The sequence below is a fragment of the Tachypleus tridentatus genome, chromosome 11 (assembly GCF_004210375.1).
Source record: "Tachypleus tridentatus isolate NWPU-2018 chromosome 11, ASM421037v1, whole genome shotgun sequence".
Classification (NCBI taxonomy): domain Eukaryota; kingdom Metazoa; phylum Arthropoda; class Merostomata; order Xiphosura; family Limulidae; genus Tachypleus; species Tachypleus tridentatus.
This window is the reverse complement of record NC_134835.1, coordinates 23,125,402-23,145,052: the sequence shown is the minus strand read 5'-3', so window position 1 is coordinate 23,145,052 and position 19,651 is coordinate 23,125,402. Positions and strand designations below refer to the sequence as shown.

General features: G+C 33.3%; 1 pseudogene across 1 annotated transcript in view; it reads left to right on the top strand.

The window, feature by feature from the left end:
• LOC143231316 (ras-specific guanine nucleotide-releasing factor 2-like) overlaps positions 1–19,651 on the top strand; it is a 128,777-nt pseudogene that overhangs the window by 44,453 nt on the left and 64,673 nt on the right. Inside the window, exons 2-4 of the transcript XR_013016876.1 lie at positions 937–1,043; positions 5,182–5,329; positions 14,085–14,171. The product of XR_013016876.1 is annotated as a ras-specific guanine nucleotide-releasing factor 2-like (transcript). The remainder of the gene's footprint in view (positions 1–936; positions 1,044–5,181; positions 5,330–14,084; positions 14,172–19,651) is intronic.

Below are 19,651 nucleotides of genomic sequence, written 5' to 3'. Positions count from 1 at the left end.
TGTTGTAATCCTGTTTGTTTTTTTCTTCTCACTTTAGCGGGGTGAGCATTAGTAGAATTCTAATTACTATTACAATATATATTAACTATAGATTAACTTGTAGTGGATGTATCTCACTCTCATAACAAAGATGTTGATAAATTAGACGATTGAAAACTAATTTTATGATATATACTTTCCTTCGTAGGATCCACTGCTAAAGTAAAGCCCTGGCATAGCCTGGTGGTTACAGCAATGACTTCCAAACTTTTTTTGTCAAAAGCACAATGACTCTGATACAAAGGTTATGTGGCATAACATCTCCCTCGCTCGCTCCCCACTATCATATTAAAACTAATTTTATTTTCACATATTATTTTAATAATAAGAGGTACTGTAAAATAAGAAGCCAGTAGAATGTAGTGTACCCGTCCCGTGCCTGTACACCGTTGGAGCAGCGGGACAAAATACAATTTGTTTCCTTCCACAAAATTAATTTATGTAAACTGTACCTTTCATTTATTTTTCGCATGTATTAGTTTTTTAAAGTTCCATCGGACCACTATTAATGCATGTCTGAATATTGTTAGATCATACAACTCAAAGTCTGCTAGTAGCAGGTTCGAATTCCTTTAACAAACATGCTTGTCCTTTGAGTTATGGAGGTGTTATTCGTAAAAGTATTTCTTTTCGTAAAATAGTAGTAGTTATAGAAACATAGTGGCGGTTCAGGAGTTGGCGGTGAGTGATATTGACTATCCGCCTTTCCTCTTGTCCATCACTTTAAAATTTGGAACAGTTAGAACGGATAGCCCTCGGATATTTTGATGAGAAATTCGAGGAATACAATTATGCAACAAAATAACAAATTTGAATCGCATTTAACTACTTCACTGCTGTTTAGATACATTTTTATCTTTTCCCACATATAATTTCGTTGTTTTTTTTTCCCTCTAGTACTGTTTTACCATCAGCTATCGTAAAGAAGGTTCTAGAAAATACGAGTTTAAAGCCGAAACCGAGTCCGAATGCAACGCTTGGATTCATGCAGTCGAGAACGCCAGGTATAATGGATTTGCTTTCAACAGTTTCGATTTATCTAAATATGTTATCAAATTAACCACTAACAGTATTTTTAAGTTTTAAAACTGAAAACAACAACAACAACTTACGCCAGTGTCTTCAGATGTGGACTGTCACGTGACTAGTCTTAGCTATACATTACTGTCGCTTTTACGTAATCTTAATATTTTCTTTTACCTGGAAAGAAAGCAAAATGTAATTACTGTAAGAACTGTAGTAACGAGCCATCGATGTGTACTAATGTGCCCGTGTAACAGATCAATAACCCATTCGCTAACTGCCATAGCAGCAAGAGGTAATACCGACTGAAATAGTGTAATAGATTCTCAGAGACGAAGTTTCCACACTCAAGACGGGTCTTCAAGATGACATGCTGTTGAAAATCTCCTTCTAAATTATGCTCTTAAGTAGAATAGAAACGGGATTATGTCTCCAAGCTACCTGGAAGCTAGAATATCCTAAAAACAAGTAGCTGTATCTCGCCAGCTTTATTCTTTTGATAACGGAATCCCCTGGTGACAGCTTTTTGAGATGAAAAAAATAATAAAAGAAAGACAAATAAAAAAAACCAACGACTTTAAAATGCTGTTGAAATTAAAGTGGTTAATGCTTTATAGAAGTTTTGTAATTAATAATTAACGAACGTAATATTATTCATTTAATTTAAAGACACTTTGTATTTGATATCAGTTAAAAATACTTAATAATTATTCCTATAGTTTAGATATATTAATTAATTAATAATTAACTGTACAGATAAAGAGTTAAGGGAAACAGATTAACTTTCGATTTCAGAGAAACAAACAAATAAAACCAACAAACAAACTATGAACAATAATCCTTATATTTTAATGATACTATTTACACAGTAACATAACTTATATATTATTGGATCTACTTAAACAGTGACATACCTTACACATTAGTGGATCTACTTAAAGAATAAAGTATTTTATACATTAGTGGATGTACTTACACAGTAACATACCTTACACATTAGTGGATCTACTTAAAGATTAACGTATTTTATACATTAGTGGATGTACTTACACAGTGACATACCTTGCACATTAGTGGATCTACTTAAAGAATAAAGTATTTTATACATTAGTGGATGTACTTACACAGTAACATACCTTACACATTAGTGGATCTACTTACACAGTAACATACCTTACACATTAGTGGATCTACTTAAAGATTAACGTATTTTATACATTAGTGGATGTACTTACACAGTAACATACCTTACACATTAGTGGATCTACTTACACAGTAACATACCTTACACATTAATGGATCTACTTAAACAGTAACGTACCTTACACATTAGTGGATATACTTAAACAGTAACGTACCTTACACATTAGTGGATCTACTTAAACAGTAACGTACCTTACACATTAGTGGATCTACTTAAACAGTAACGTACTATACACATTAGTGGATCTACTTACACAATAACAAACTTTATACATTAGTGGATCTACTTAAACAGTGACATACCTTACACATTAGTGGATCTACTTAAACAGTGATATACCTTACACATTAGTGGATCTAGTTAAACAGTGACATACCTTACACATTAGTGGATCTAGTTAAACAGTGACATACTTTACACATTAGTGGATCTATTTAAACAGTAACGTACTTTACACATTAGTGGATCTACTTAAACAGTAACATACCTTACACATTAGTGGATCTACTTACATAGTAACATACCTTACACATTAGTGGATCTACTTACATAGTAACATACCTTACACATTAGTGGATCTACTTAAAGAATAAAGTATTTTATACATTAGTGGATCTACTTAAAGAATAAAGTATTTTATACATTAGTGGATCTACTTAAACAGTAACGTACTTTACACATTAGTGGATCTACTTACACAGTAACATACCTTACACATTAATGGATCTACTTAAACAGTAACGTACCTTACACATTAGTGGATATACTTAAACAGTAACGTACCTTACACATTAGTGGATCTACTTAAACAGTAACGTACCTTACACATTAGTGGATCTACTTAAACAGTAACGTACTATACACATTAGTGGATCTACTTACACAATAACAAACTTTATACATTAGTGGATCTACTTAAACAGTGACATACCTTACACATTAGTGGATCTACTTAAACAGTGACATACTTTACACATTAGTGGATCTATTTAAACAGTAACGTACTTTACACATTAGTGGATCTACTTAAACAGTAACATACCTTACACATTAGTGGATCTACTTACATAGTAACATACCTTACACATTAGTGGATCTACTTACATAGTAACATACCTTACACATTAGTGGATCTACTTAAAGAATAAAGTATTTTATACATTAGTGGATGTACTTACACAGTAACATACCTTACACATTAGTGGATCTACTTAAAGAATAAAGTATTTTATACATTAGTGGATGTACTTACACAGTAACATACCTTACACATTAGTGGATCTACTTACACAGTAACATACCTTACACATTAGTGGATCTACTTAAAGATTAACGTACCTTACACATTAGTGGATATACTTAAACAGTAACGTACCTTACACATTAGTGGATCTGCTTAAACAGTAACGTACCTTACACATTAGTGGATCTACTTAAACAGTAACGTACCTTACACATTAGTGGATCTACTTAAACAATAACAAACTTTATACATTAGTGGATCTACTTAAACAGTGACATACCTTACACATTAGTGGATCTACTTAAACAGTGACATACCTTACACATTAGTGGATCTATTTAAACAGTAACGTACTTTACACATTAGTGGATCTACTTAAACAGTAACATACCTTACACATTAGTGGATCTACTTACATAGTAACATACCTTACACATTAGTGGATCTACTTACATAGTAACATACCTTACACATTAGTGGATCTACTTACATAGTAACATACCTTACACATTAGTGGATCTACTTAAACAGTGACATACCTTACACATTAGTGGATCTACTTACACAGTAACGTACTTTACACATTAGTGGATCTACTTACACAGTGACATACCTTACACATTAGTGGATCTATTTACACAGTAACGTACTTTACACATTAGTGGATCTACTTACACAGTAACGTACTTTATACATTAGTGGATCTACTTACACAGTAACGTACTTTATACATTAGTGGATCTACTTAAACAGTGACATACCTTACACATTAGTGGATCTACTTACACAGTAACGTACTTTACACAGTAGTGGATCTACTTACACAGTAACGTACTTTACACAGTAGTGGATCTACTTAAACAGTAACATACCTTACACATTAGTGGATTTATTTACACAGTGACATACCTTACACATTAGTGGATCTACTTACACAGTAACATACCTTACACATTAGTGGATCTACTTAAACAGTGACTAACCTTACACATTAGTGGATCTACTTACACAGTAACGTACTTTACACATTAGTGGATCTACTTAAACAGTAACATACCTTACACATTAGTGGATCTACTTAAACAGTGACTAACCTTACACATTAGTGGATCTACTTAAACAGTAACGTACTTTATACATTAGTGGATCTACTTAAACAGTAACATATTTTACACATTAGTGGATCTACTTAAACAGTAACGTACCTTACACATTAGTGGATCTACTTTAACAGTAACATACCTTACACATTAGTGGATCTACTTAAACATCTGTTAAACCAAAGACAGAATACAATAAGCACAATATTCCCATTAAATTAAAGACAGAACAATAAACACCATAAGTTTATTGAAATATTGAACAACAAACACCAGGCGTTTATTAAAATATTGAACAACAAACACCAGGTGTTTATTAAACTGAAATTTGAATTACCGTTTCATGATTTCATGAAGCAAATCACGGGTTTCCCTCCCTTCGTCTTGAGAGAGACAAAAGCTAACAAGAAAAATATAACAGTAATAGAAAACTGAAAAACGCTGAAAGTGTACAACTGAGATTCGAAACCTTTACAAATAACTTATTTAAAGTTTACTGTTTTGATTGTCAGTGTGTTAGAGAGATTAAGTATTTAACAGTATACTGTCATTTGAAAATACATTTCACGTAGTTTCAGCAAAATAGTGCTACAGAAGGAAGAATTGGAACAGAAACACCTACATCTAGTGCAAATTGTTGAGAGTGAAAAGACATGCAAGTGGCAGTACACCCAGCAGTGTGAAGAGTTGACGTTGGAGATCAAAAAACTGAGAGCCGAGGTAGAAAAGGATTTGTATTAGTGTTAAAATCTCAGAGATTAATAACGTAAATCAGGCAGTTGTACCGAGATCACTGACTGATTTCACGGTATTCTACGAGGGTTAAGAACTGATAAAAATATGTCCTGAGATTAGTGACTGTAATTATTGTATTCTACGAGGGTTAAGAACTGATAAAATATGTACTGAGATTAGTGACTGTAATTATTGTATTTTACGAGGGTTAAGAACTGATAAAAATATATACTGAGATTAGTGACTGTAATTATTGTATTCTACGAGGGTTAAGAACTGATAAAATATGTACTGAGATTAGTGACTGTAATTATTGTATTCTACGAGGGTTAAGAACTGATAAAAATATATACTGAGATTAGTGACTGTAATTATTGTATTCTACGAGGGTTAAGAACTGATAAAAATATGTACTGAGACTAGTGACTGTAATTATTGTATTCTACGAGGGTTAAGAACTGATAAAAATATGTACTGAGATTAGTGACTGTAATTATTGTATTCTACGAGGGTTAAGAATAAAAACAGTTGTTATATTGAGATTAATCATCGAATGAGTTGTATTTTACGAGTATTTTTGAACTGAAAATACGGTGAGTTATTACTAAAATAAGTGATCAAAATTGTACTCTATGGTTCTCAAGTACTAATGTTAGAGTACTGTAGAGTGGATATCTCAAGTACTAATGTTAGAGTACTGTAGAGTGGATATCTCAAGTACTAATGTTAGAGTACTGTACTGTGGATATCTCAAGTACTAATGTTAGAGTACTGTACTGTGGATATCTCAAGTACTAATGTTAGAGTACTGTACAGTGGATATCTCAAGTACTAATGTTAGAGAACTGTACAGTGGATATCTCAAGTACTAATATTAGAGAACTGTACAGTGGATATCTCAAGTACTAATGTTAGAGTACTGTACAGTGGATATCTCAAGTACTAATGTTAGAGTACTGTACTGTGGATATCTCAAGTACTAATGTTAGAGTACTGTACAGTGGATATCTCAAGTACTAATGTTAGAGTACTGTACTGTGGATATCTCAAGTACTAATGTTAGAGTACTGTACTGTGGATATCTCAAGTACTAATGTTAGGGTACTGTACTGTGGATATCTCAAGTACTAATGTTAGAGTACTGTACTGTGGATATCTCAAGTACTAATGTTGGAGTACTGTACAGTGGATATCTCAAGTACTAATGTTAGAGTACTGTACAGTGGATATCTCAAGTACTAATGTTAGGGTATTGTACTGTGGATATCTCAAGTACTAAAGTTAGAGTACTGTACAGTGGATATCTCAAGTACTAATGTTAGGGTATTGTACTGTGGATATCTCAAGTACTAAAGTTAGAGTGCTGTACAGTGGATATCTCAAGTACTAATGTTAGAGTATTGTACTGTGGATATCTCAAGTACTAATGTTAGGGTATTGTACTGTGGATATCTCAAGTACTAATGTTGGAGTACTGTACAGTGGATATCTCAAGTACTAATGTTAGGGTATTGTACTGTGGATATCTCAAGTACTAATGTTAGAATATTGTACTGTGGATATCTCAAGTACTAATGTTAGGGTATTGTACTGTGGATATCTCAAGTACTAATGTTAGAATATTGTACTGTGGATATCTCAAGTACTAATGTTAGAATATTGTACTGTGGATATCTCAAGTACTAATGTTGGAGTATTGTACTGTGGATATCTCAAGTACTAATGTTAGAGTACTGTACTGTGGATATCTCAAGTACTAATGTTAGAGTACTGTACAGTGGATATCTCAAGTACTAATGTTAGAGTACTGTACAGTGGATATCTCAAGTACTAATGTTAGGGTATTGTGCTGTGGATATCTCAAGTACTCATGTTAGAATATTGTGCTGTGGATATCTCAAGTACTCATGTTAGAATATTGTACTGTGGATATCTCAAGTACTAATGTTAGAGTACTGTACTGTGGATATCTCAAGTACTAATGTTAGAGTACTGTACAGTGGATATCTCAAGTACTAAAGTTAGGGTATTATACTGATATAGAAAGTGATAAATAATTGTGTTACATAGAGATTAAAAACGTTAACTAAAAATTAATTTAATGATTGAAGTATTTGTAGTTCATGATAAGTCAGAGCTGAAAACAAGAATTAGTTTCGAGTAAGGATATGATATTTTGTACCGAGATGAAAAACATCGAAGTGTGTCGTTGTACCAAGTTGTATTGATCGATATTAAATATGTGAGTCGAGCGTTGTGTTACAGTTAATAAAACAAGTGGGGTATTGAATCGATACTAAATATGTGAGTAGAGCGTTGTGTCACAATTAATAAAACAAGTGGGGTATTGAATCGATACTAAATATGTGAGTAGAGCGTTGTGTCACAATTAATAAAACAAGTACGGTATTGAATCGATATTAAATATGTCAGTAGAGCGTTGTGTCACAATTAATAAAACAAGTGGGGTATTGAATCGATATTAAATATGTGAGTAGAGCGTTGTGTCACAATTAATAAAACAAGTACGGTATTGAATCGATACTAAATATGTGAGTAGAGCGTTGTATCACAATTAATAAAACAAGTGAGGTATTGAATCGATATTAAATATGTCAGTAGAGCGTTGTATCACAATTAATAAAACAAGTGGGGTATTGAATCGATATTAAATATGTGAGTAGAGCGTTGTGTCACAATTAATAAAACAAGTGGGGTATTGAATCGATATTAAATATGTGAGTAGAGCGTTGTGTCACAATTAATAAAACAAGTACGGTATTGAATCGATACTAAATATGTGAGTAGAGCGTTGTGTCACAATTAATAAAACAAGTGAGGTATTGAATCGATACTAAATACGTGAGTAGAGCGTTGTATCACAATTAATAAAACAAGTGGGGTATTGAATCGATATTAAAAACAATAACAGGGCTTTGAATCTGTGTTAAGGATGTAAATAAGACGCTTATTTGCTATGTGTTGTTTCACGACAGAAGTCTACTACACAATGTAAGACTTAATGTTTCGTAGTTTTATTAAAGTTATTCGTTGTAATGCCTAAGAATAATGTTGAATATTTTATTTAATTCGATTATTTCTTTTCTCGTTTTTAAATTCATGAAAAATATATGTTATTTTAAAAAATAGTATGTGGATTTAGGCCTAGTTCAAATTTATTTAGTTAAACTTGTCTCGTGCGGCGTTACTGGGTTCACGAATGTTACTGGTAACGAGAGTGTCCAGCTGTTGATTCAATGTATTTTAATCACACTACATTTTGACTCACTTCATTTATGAGAGTACTGGCTTCTAATGAGGTTTTACTGAAAGTTCACTTCATTAATGTATTATTTTCTTTTTTAGGTTGTTAAACGTGTAGTAAATTCACAATTAGTTACGTTTCATAATACACAATTATAATTCACTTACCCTTTGTGGTGGATCCTTTGATGAGAAGTAATATATGTTGGATACGTGTTTCAGTGTTGGCTGCTTACTTTTGTTTAATATCTTGCTGATAGAGAGGTTTTAGAACCGAATTCAAGTATAAGAAGCGAAGGCGAAATATTTCATCAACCTTGAGAAAATTAGTATAGATGTTGTGTTGATACTGATGGCACGAAAATGGGTGTTATATCGGTGTTGAGACATAAGATTAGATGTATCGAGCTTGGTTGTAGATGTAGCGGTGATGAGACATAAGGCTAGATGTATCGAGCTAGGTTGTAGATGTATCGGTGTTGAGACATAAGATTAGATGTATCGAGCTTGGTTGTAGATGTAGCGGTGTTGAGACATAAGGCTAGATGTATCGAGCTAAGTTGTAGATGTATCGGTGTTGAGACATAAGGCTAGATGTATCGAGCTTGGTTGTAGATGTAGCGGTGTTGAGACATAAGGCTAGATGTATCGAGCTTGGTTGTAGATGTAGCGGTGTTGAGACATAAGGTTAGATGTATCGAGCTTGGTTGTAGATGTAGCGGTGTTGAGACATAAGGCTAGATGTATCGAGCTAGGTTGTAGATGTATCGGTGTTGAGACATAAGGCTAGATGTATCGAGCTTGGTTGTAGATGTAGCGGTGTTGAGACATAAGGCTAGATGTATCGAGCTTGGTTGTAGATGTAGCGGTGTTGAGACATAAGATTAGATGTATCGAGCTTGGTTGTAGATGTAGCGGTGTTGAGACATAAGGCTAGATGTATCGAGCTAGGTTGTAGATGTATCGGTGTTGAGACATAAGGTTAGATGTATCGAGCTTGGTTGTAGATGTAGCGGTGTTGAGACATAAGGCTAGATGTTGTATCGAGCTTGGTTGTAGATGTAGCGGTGTTGAGACATAAGGCTAGATGTATCGAGCTTGGTTGTAGATGTAGCGGTGTTGAGACATAAGGCTAGATGTATCGAGCTTGGTTGTAGATGTAGCGGTGTTGAGACATAAGGTTAGATGTATCGAGCTTGGTTGTAGATGTAGCGGTGTTGAGACATAAGGTTAGATGTATCGAGCTTGGTTGTAGATGTAGCGGTGTTGAGACATAAGGTTAGATGTAGCGGTGTTGAGACATAAGGTTAGATGTATCGAGCTAGGTTGTACATGTAGCGGTGTTGAGACATAAGGTTAGATGTATCGATCTTGGTTGTAGATGTAGCGGTGTTGAGACATAAGGTTAGATGTATCGAGCTTGGTTGTAGATGTAGCGGTGTTGAGACATAAGGTTAGATGTATCGAGCTTGGTTGTAGATGTAGCGGTGTTGAGACATAAGGTTAGATGTATCGAGCTTGGTTGTAGATGTAGCGGTGTTGAGACATAAGGCTAGATGTATCGAGCTTGGTTGTAGATGTAGCGGTGTTGAGACATAAGGCTAGATGTATCGAGCTTGGTTGTAGATGTAGCGGTGTTGAGACATAAGGCTAGATGTATCGAGCTTGGTTGTAGATGTAGCGGTGTTGAGACATAAGGTTAGATGTATCGAGCTTGGTTGTAGATGTAGCGGTGTTGAGACATAAGGCTAGATGTATCGAGCTTGGTTGTAGATGTAGCGGTGTTGAGACATAAGGTTAGATGTATCGAGCTTGGTTGTAGATGTAGCGGTGCTGAGACATAAGGTTAGATGTATCGAGCTTGGTTGTAGATGTAGCGGTGTTGAGACATAAGGCTAGATGTATCGAGCTTGGTTGTACATGTAGCGGTGTTGAGACATAAGGCTAGATGTTGTATCGAGCTTGGTTGTAGATGTAGCGGTGTTGAGACATAAGGTTAGATGTATCGAGCTTGGTTGTAGATGTAGCGGTGTTGAGACATAAGGTTAGATGTATCGAGCTTGGTTGTAGATGTAGCGGTGTTGAGACATAAGGCTAGATGTATCGAGCTTGGTTGTACATGTAGCGGTGTTGAGACATAAGGTTAGATGTTGTATCGAGCTTGGTTGTAGATGTAGCGGTGTTGAGACATAAGGCTAGATGTATCGAGCTTGGTTGTAGATGTAGCGGTGTTGAGACATAAGGTTAGATGTATCGAGCTTGGTTGTAGATGTAGCGGTGTTGAGACATAAGATTAGATGTATCGATCTTGGTTGTAGATGTAGCGGTGTTGAGACATAAGGCTAGATGTTGTTTTGATCTTGGTTGTAGATGCTGTGTTAAAGACATTGTAGATAGATCTAGCATTATTGTAGGATATCTTATTTGTGCATCATAATAATTATATTGTATTGGTTAAGTAGTTAAAATGTTCAGGAATATAGCAATGAAACGCCGTTTTGGTTGAAACAGGGTATATATTTAAAACAACATTACGTCACCTTCTGTTTCAATACTTTTAAAATCTAAAAGTTTTCTCTACAAAAAAAGTCAATTTTGAACCTCAAATTTAAACACGATGTGATTCTGAGATATTGTTTAATCTTGATTAAAGATGAAGCAAAATGTCATAACATAATCACAGCTATGTCATTTTGAAGATATGTACATGGTGTTTCACTGTCCTAGCTATGTCATTTTGAAGATTTGTACATGGTGTTTCACTGTCCTAGCTATGTCATTTTGAAGATATGTACATGGTGTTTCACTGTCCTAGCTATGTTATTTTGAAGATATGTACATGGTGTTTTAATGTCCTAGCTATGTTATTTTGAAGATAGTATATGGTGTTTCACTGTCCTAGCTATGTTATTTTGAAGATATGTACATGGTGTTTTACTGTCCTAGCTATGTTATTTTGAAGATAGTACATGGTGTTTCACTGTCCTAGCTATATTATTTTGAAGATAGTACATGGTGTTTTACTGTCCTAGCTATGTCATTTTGAAGATAGTACATGGTGTTTCACTGTCCTAGCTATGTCATTTTGAAAATATGTACATGGTGTTTCACTGTCCTAGCTATGTCATTTTGAAGATATGTACATGGTGTTTCACTGTCCTAGCTATGTCATTTTGAAGATATGTACATGGTGTTTCACTGTCCTAGCTATGTCATTTTGAAGATAGTACACGGTGTTTCACTGTCCTAGCTGTGTCATTTTGAAGATATGTATATGGTGTTTCACTGTCCTAGCTGTGTCATTTTGAAGATATGTACATGGTGTTTCACTGTCCTAGCTGTGTCATTTTGAAGATAGTACACGGTGTTTCACTGTCCTAGCTGTGTCATTTTGAAGATATGTACATGGTGTTTAACTGTCATAGCTGAGTCATTTTGAAGATATGTACATGGTGTTTCACTGTCCTAGCTATGTCATTTTGAAGATATGTACATGGTGTTTTACTGTCCTAGCTATGTCATTTTGAAGATAGTACACGGTGTTTCACTGTCCTAGCTGTGTCATTTTGAAGATAGTACACGGTGTTTTACTGTCCTAGCTGTGTCATTTTGAGGATAGTATATGGTGTTTTACTGTCCTACCTGTGTCATTTTGAGGATATGTACATGGTGTTTCACTGTCCTAGCTATGTCATTTTGAAGATATGTACATGGTGTTTTACTGTCCTAGCTGTGTCATTTTGAGGATATGTACATGGTGTTTCACGGTCCTAGCTATGTCATTTTGAAGATAGTACACGGTGTTTCACTGTCCTAGCTATGTCATTTTGAAGATAGTACATGGTGTTTCACTGTCCTAGCTATGTCATTTTGAAGATAGTATATGGTGTTTCACTGTCCTAGCTATGTCATTTTGAAGATAGTACATGGTGTTTCACTGTCCTAGTTATGTCATTTTGAAGATATGTACATGGTGTTTCACTGTTCTAGCTATGTTATTTTGAAGATAGTACACGGTGTTTCACTGTCCTAGCTGTGTCATTTTGAAGATAGTATATGGTGTTTTACTGTCCTACCTGTGTCATTTTGAGGATATGTACATGGTGTTTCACTGTCCTAGCTATGTCATTTTGAAGATATGTACATGGTGTTTCACGGTCCTAGCTATGTCATTTTGAAGATAGTACACGGTGTTTCACTGTCCTAGCTATGTCATTTTGAAGATAGTACATGGTGTTTCACTGTCCTAGCTATGTCATTTTGAAGATATGTACATGGTGTTTCACTGTCCTAGCTATGTCATTTTGAAGATAGTACATGGTGTTTCACTGTCCTAGTTATGTCATTTTGAAGATATGTACATGGTGTTTCACTGTTCTAGCTATGTTATTTTGAAGATAGTACATGGTGTTTCACTGTCCTAGCTATGTCATTTTGAAGATAGTACATGGTGTTTCACTGTCCTAGCTGTGTCATTTTGAAGATAGTACATGGTGTTTCACTGTCCTAGCTATGTCATTTTGAAGATATGTACATGGTGTTTCACTGTCCTAGCTATGTCATTTTGAAGATAGTATATGGTGTTTCACTGTTCTAGATATGTCATTTTGAAGATATGTACATGGTGTTTTACTGTCCTAGCTATGTCATTTTGAAGATATGTACATGGTGTTTCACTGTCCTAGCTATGTTATTTTGAAGATATGTACATGGTGTTTCACTGTCCTAGCTGTGTCATTTTGAAGATATGTACATGGTGTTTCGCTGTCCTAGCTATGTTATTTTGAAGATATGTACATGGTGTTTCACTGTCCTAGCTGTGTCATTTTGAAGATATGTACATGGTGTTTCACTGTCCTAGCTATGTTATTTTGAAGATATGTACATGGTGTTTCACTGTCCTAGCTATGTCATTTTGAAAATATGTACATGGTGTTTCACTGTCCTAGCTATGTCATTTTGAAGATATGTACATGGTGTTTTACTGTCCTAGCTATGTCATTTTGAAGATATGTACATGGTGTTTTACTGTCCTAGCTATGTTATTTTGAAGATATGTACATGGTGTTTTACTGTCCTAGCTATGTTATTTTGAAGATAGTACATGGTGTTTCACTGTCCTAGCTATGTCATTTTGAAGATATGTACATGGTGTTTTACTGTCCTAGCTATGTTATTTTGAAGATATGTACATGGTGTTTTACTGTCCTAGCTATGTTATTTTGAAGATATGTACATGGTGTTTCACTGCCCTAGCTATGTCATTTTGAAGATATGAACAAGGTGTTTTACTGTCCTAGCTATGTTATTTTAAAGATATGTACATGGTGTTTCACTGTCCTAGCTATGCCATTTTGAAGATATGTACATGGTGTTTCACTGTCCTAGCTGTGTCATTTTGAAGATATGTACATGGTGTTTCATTGTCCTAGCTATGTCATTTTGAAGATATGTACATGGTGTTTCACTGTCCTAGCTATGCGCACTGAAGAGGGCTTGGCACCTAACTCCTAACCGGTCAGAAGAAGAGCAGGAAACTGATGAAATCAACAAAATAAAAAAGGTAAGTAATCCAGATATCCAGAAAATTACCAAAATAAAAAAGGTAAGTAATCCAGATATCCAGAAAATTACCAAAATAAAAAAGGTAAGTTATCCAGGTATCCAGAAAATCACCAAAATAGAAAAGGTAAGTTATCCAGGTATCCAGAAAATCACCAAAATAGAAAAGGTAAGTTATCCAGATATCCAGAAAATTACCAAAATAAAAAAGGTAAGTTATCCAGATATCCAGAAAATTACCAAAATAAAAAATGTAAGTTATCCAGATATCCAGAAAATCACCAAAATAAAAATGGTAAGTTATCCAGATATCCAGAAAATTACCAAAATAGAAAAGGTAAGTTATCCAGGTATCCAAAAAATCACCAAAATAGAAAAGGTAAGTTATCCAGATATCCAGAAAATTACCAAAATAAAAAAGGTAAGTTATCCAGATATCCAGAAAATTACCAAAATAAAAAATGTAAGTTATCCAGATATCCAGAAAATCACCAAAATAAAAATGGTAAGTTATCCAGATATCCAGAAAATTACCAAAATAAAAAAGGTAAGTTATCCAGATATTCAGAAAATTACCAAAATAAAAAAATGTAAGTTATCCAGTTATCCAGAAAATCACCAAAATAAAAATGGTAAGTTATCCAGATATCCAGAAAATTACCAAAATAAAAAAGGTAAGTTATCCAGATATCCAGAAAATTACCAAAATTAAAAAGGTAAGTTATCCAGATATCTAGAAAATCACCAAAATTAAAAAGGGTAGTTATCCAGATACCCAGAAAAGTTCCAACTGGTAGTTAATGTCAACAGTAACAGGAAGAAAATAATAAATATATTATATTTATATATTGTGTTGAAAAATAATTGAGATGTTTTTATAATAAAATGAAAGTATGAGGTGAACCCCAAATAAAGATAGTCCATTATCTCAAACAATATTTATACATTTTAAAATTAAGACAAGGGTATTTGATGAAATTGAAATAAAGGTTGTCTGTTAACTGAAACAAAATACTTATATATTCTTTAACTAAAACGAAAGTATCTGTCTGAAATAAAATTAGAATAATCCATAAGCTCAAACAGAAACTTTTATATCAGGCCAACAACAAATTATCCAACAATTAAGGGGTTTCCTATAATATATGAAAAATGATGTTCTTTCTCTGAGACTCATTATTTCAAATATTAGCCGACGATAATAATTTAGCAGGGATTTTACTTAAGGTTTAAAAATATTTACTGATAATAAGTGAAAAATAATGTTTAATGAGGATGAACAATAGTTATATAGAACTTTATACATTGAGAACACTGTTTAATGAGGATGAACAATAGTTATATAGAACTTTATACATTGAGAACACTGTTTAATGAGGATGAACAATAGTTATATAGAACTTTATACATTGAGAACACTGTTTAATGAGGATGAACAATAGTTATATAGAACTTTGTACTTGGAACCCAATGCTTAATGAGGATGAACAATAGTTATATAGAACTTTATACATGGAGAACACTGTTTAATGAGGATGAACAATAGTTATATAGAAAGTTATTGTTATAGATTACTGTGAAGACTCTCTTAATATTTATATACAAAACCTTTATAGATTATTAAATACGGAGAATACTGATTATATAAATATAACATAAAGTAATCATCATACACGAAGAACATTGTTAATATTTCTGTGTCAAGCTTTCATGAAAATATTTATGTTTCTATACAACAGTTGTATAAAATACAAAAATATTGTTTCTGTATTTCTACATGTTCCATTTTCTCACATGCAAAAGGGGTTCCGCGAACCTCAATTTGCTAGCCATCCCTAATTTCGCAGTAAAAGACTAGAGGGAAGGCAGCTAGTCGTCACCACCAGCCGCCAACTATTGGGCTACACTTTTACTAAAGAGTAGTGGGATTGACCGTCACATTATAACGCTGCCACGTCTGAAAGGGTGAGCATGTTTTGTGGTTAGTAGAAGGGGAATATGGACCCGTGATCCTTAGACTGTAGTTCGAACGCCCGAACTAAATATGATCTGATTCGTTCGTTTATTCAAGCGCAAACAATACTTAACGGTGTTTGTTTCCTACTCTTGTCAAAATGAGTTCTGTAAATCTGAGGCTGATCATGTGACCAGTGACGTTTCCAAGTGTTAAATAAAGGTATTTCCATAAGGACTTTTATTCCCACCCATTCAGTCACAAAATATCTGCTTCAGTTACGAGTTAGGCAATCGATATCTTTCTACCCGATACTGACGATGTGTTTTCTTTTTGACAAAGAACGCATCTTAATCGGACACGTGTTGCGTCGACTTGGACGTCGACTGCAGAGAACACGCGTTACCTGGCAACCGCGTACTGTTCGAACTACTCTGTTAGATCATATAATGAGACGCAGTACGCCACAAAGAAGGGAATTGGTAAATATACAAGTATCAGATGTTTTATGGTGGATTTAACCCTACTTCAGAAACGATTTGCGAGAATACGAAACAAATCCAAGTCATTCGTTTAACGAATGTTTTGAAATTAATCATAGACGTCTGAAATGTGGTTAGATAAAGATTTTCTAGTCACAAGCGAAGCTGGACGTCACACGTTTCCATACACACTATGTTATACGTGAACGAAATTGGAAGTTACAAGGAACATCTAACTGTATGAAAAATGACTAAAGTAAAAACAAACAAACAAAATAAAAACATCTAGGTATGACACGGAAGACGAACTTTGGCTTCAGGAAATATTTTTTAAAGGAGAAACAAAAGTGTTTGTTACCTGACCGATAGAAGGAAACAATCTAATGAGGAACAGCATCATTGTTTTATTATACTAGTTACGTTCATGTTGTAATGTGACGATACACAGGAAACTGTGACAGTGTATAATCTAAATCACATTTGATCTAGCCTGTTGAATAGATGGTCTAAGTGATTTAACGATGGCTTTATATCATAACAATCATGTTCCAGAAAACAGTTTGTTGTAACAATAATGTTTCACTAAACTATCTGTAGTTTAATGTTGTAACAATAATATTTCACTAAACTATCTGTAGTTTAATGTTGTAACAATAATATTTCACTAAACTATCTGTAGTTTAATGTTGTAACAATGACGTTTCATTATACTAGCTGTAGTTTAATGTTGTAACAATGATGTTTCACTAAACTATCTGTAGTTTAATGTTATAATAATGACGTTTCACTAAACTATCTGTAGTTTAATGTTGTAACAATGACGTTTCACTAAAGTAGCTGTAGTTTAATGTTATAATAATGACGTTTCACTAAACTATCTGTAGTTTAATGTTGTAACAATGACGTTTCACTAAAGTAGCTGTAGTTTAATGTTATAATAATGACGTTTCACTAAACTATCTGTAGTTTAATGTTGTAACAATGACGTTTCACTAAAGTAGCTGTAGTTTAATGTTATAATAATGACGTTTCACTAAACTATCTGTAGTTTAATGTTGTAACAATGACGTTTCACTAAAGTAGCTGTAGTTTAATGTTATAATAATGACGTTTCACTAAAGTAGGTGTAGTTTAATGTTGTAACAATGATGTTTCACTAAACTATCTGTAGTTTAATGTTGTAACAATGACGTTTCACTAAACTATCTGTAGTTTAATGTTGTAACAATGACGTTTCACTAAAGTAGCTGTAGTTTAATGTTATAATAATGACGTTTCACTAAAGTAGCTGTAGTTTAATGTTGTAACAATGATGTTTCGCTAAACTATCTGTAGTTTAATGTTGTAACAATGACGTTTCACTAAACTATCTGTAGTTTAATGTTGTAACAATGACGTTTCACTAAACTATCTGTAGTTTAATGTTATAATAATGACGTTTCACTAAACTATCTGTAGTTTAATGTTTTAATAATGACGTTTCACTAAAGTAGCTGTAGTTTAATGTTGTAACAATGACGTTTCACTAAAGTAGCTGTAGTTTAATGTTATAATAATGACGTTTCACTAAACTATCTGTAGTTTAATGTTGTAACAATGATGTTTCACTAAACTATTTGTAGTTTAATGTTATAATAATGACGTTTCACTAAACTATCTGTAGTTTAATGTTTTAATAATGACGTTTCACTAAAGTAGCTGTAGTTTAATGTTGTAACAATGACGTTTCACTAAAGTAGCTGTAGTTTAATGTTATAATAATGACGTTTCACTAAACTATCTGTAGTTTAATGTTGTAACAATGACGTTTCACTAAACTATCTGTAGTTTAATGTTGTAACAATGACGTTTCACTAAACTATCTGTAGTTTAATGTTATAATAATGACGTTTCACTAAACTATCTGTAGTTTAATGTTTTAATAATGACGTTTCACTAAAGTAGCTGTAGTTTAATGTTGTAACAGTGACGTTTCACTAAAGTAGCTGTAGTTTAATGTTATAATAATGACGTTTCACTAAACTATCTGTAGTTTAATGTTGTAACAATGACGTTTCACTAAACTATCTGTAGTTTAATGTTGTAACAATGACGTTTCACTAAAGTAGCTGTAGTTTAATGTTATAATAATGACGTTTCACTAAACTATCTGTAGTTTAATGTTGTAACAATGACGTTTCACTAAAGTAGCTGTAGTTTAATGTTATAATAATGATGTTTCACTAAACTATCTGTAGTTTAATGTTGTAACAATGACGTTTCACTAAAGTAGCTGTAGTTTAATGTTATAATAATGATGTTTCACTAAAGTTGTTGTGGTTTAATTTTGTAGCAATGACGTTTCACTAAACTATCTGTAGTTTAATGTTGTAACAATGACGTTTCACTAAAGTAGCTGTAGTTTAATGTTATAATAATGACGTTTCACTAAACTATCTGTAGTTTAATGTTTTAATAATGACGTTTCACTAAACTATCTGTAGTTTAATGTTGTAACAATGACGTTTCACTAAAGTAGCTGTAGTTTAATGTTATAATAATGACGTTTCACTAAACTATCTGTAGTTTAATGTTGTAACAATGACGTTTCACTAAACTATCTGTAGTTTAATGTTGTAACAATGACGTTTCACTAAAGTAGCTGTAGTTTAATGTTATAATAATGACGTTTCACTAAACTATCTGTAGTTTAATGTTGTAACAATGACGTTTCACTAAAGTAGCTGTAGTTTAATGTTATAATAATGATGTTTCACTAAACTATCTGTAGTTTAATGTTGTAACAATGACGTTTCACTAAAGTAGCTGTAGTTTAATGTTATAATAATGATGTTTCACTAAAGTTGTTGTGGTTTAATTTTGTAGCAATGACGTTTTTCTAAACTATCTGTGGCTTCATGTCATAACGATAACATTTCATTAAATTAGCTGAGATTTTATCACAAAGTAAACAACTAATTTTAAACCTAACCTGTGTAACTCAAATTTGATTATTAGGTGTTTGTAAACTTGATACAGATGTTCTTTCACTGAGGACAAGTTTTA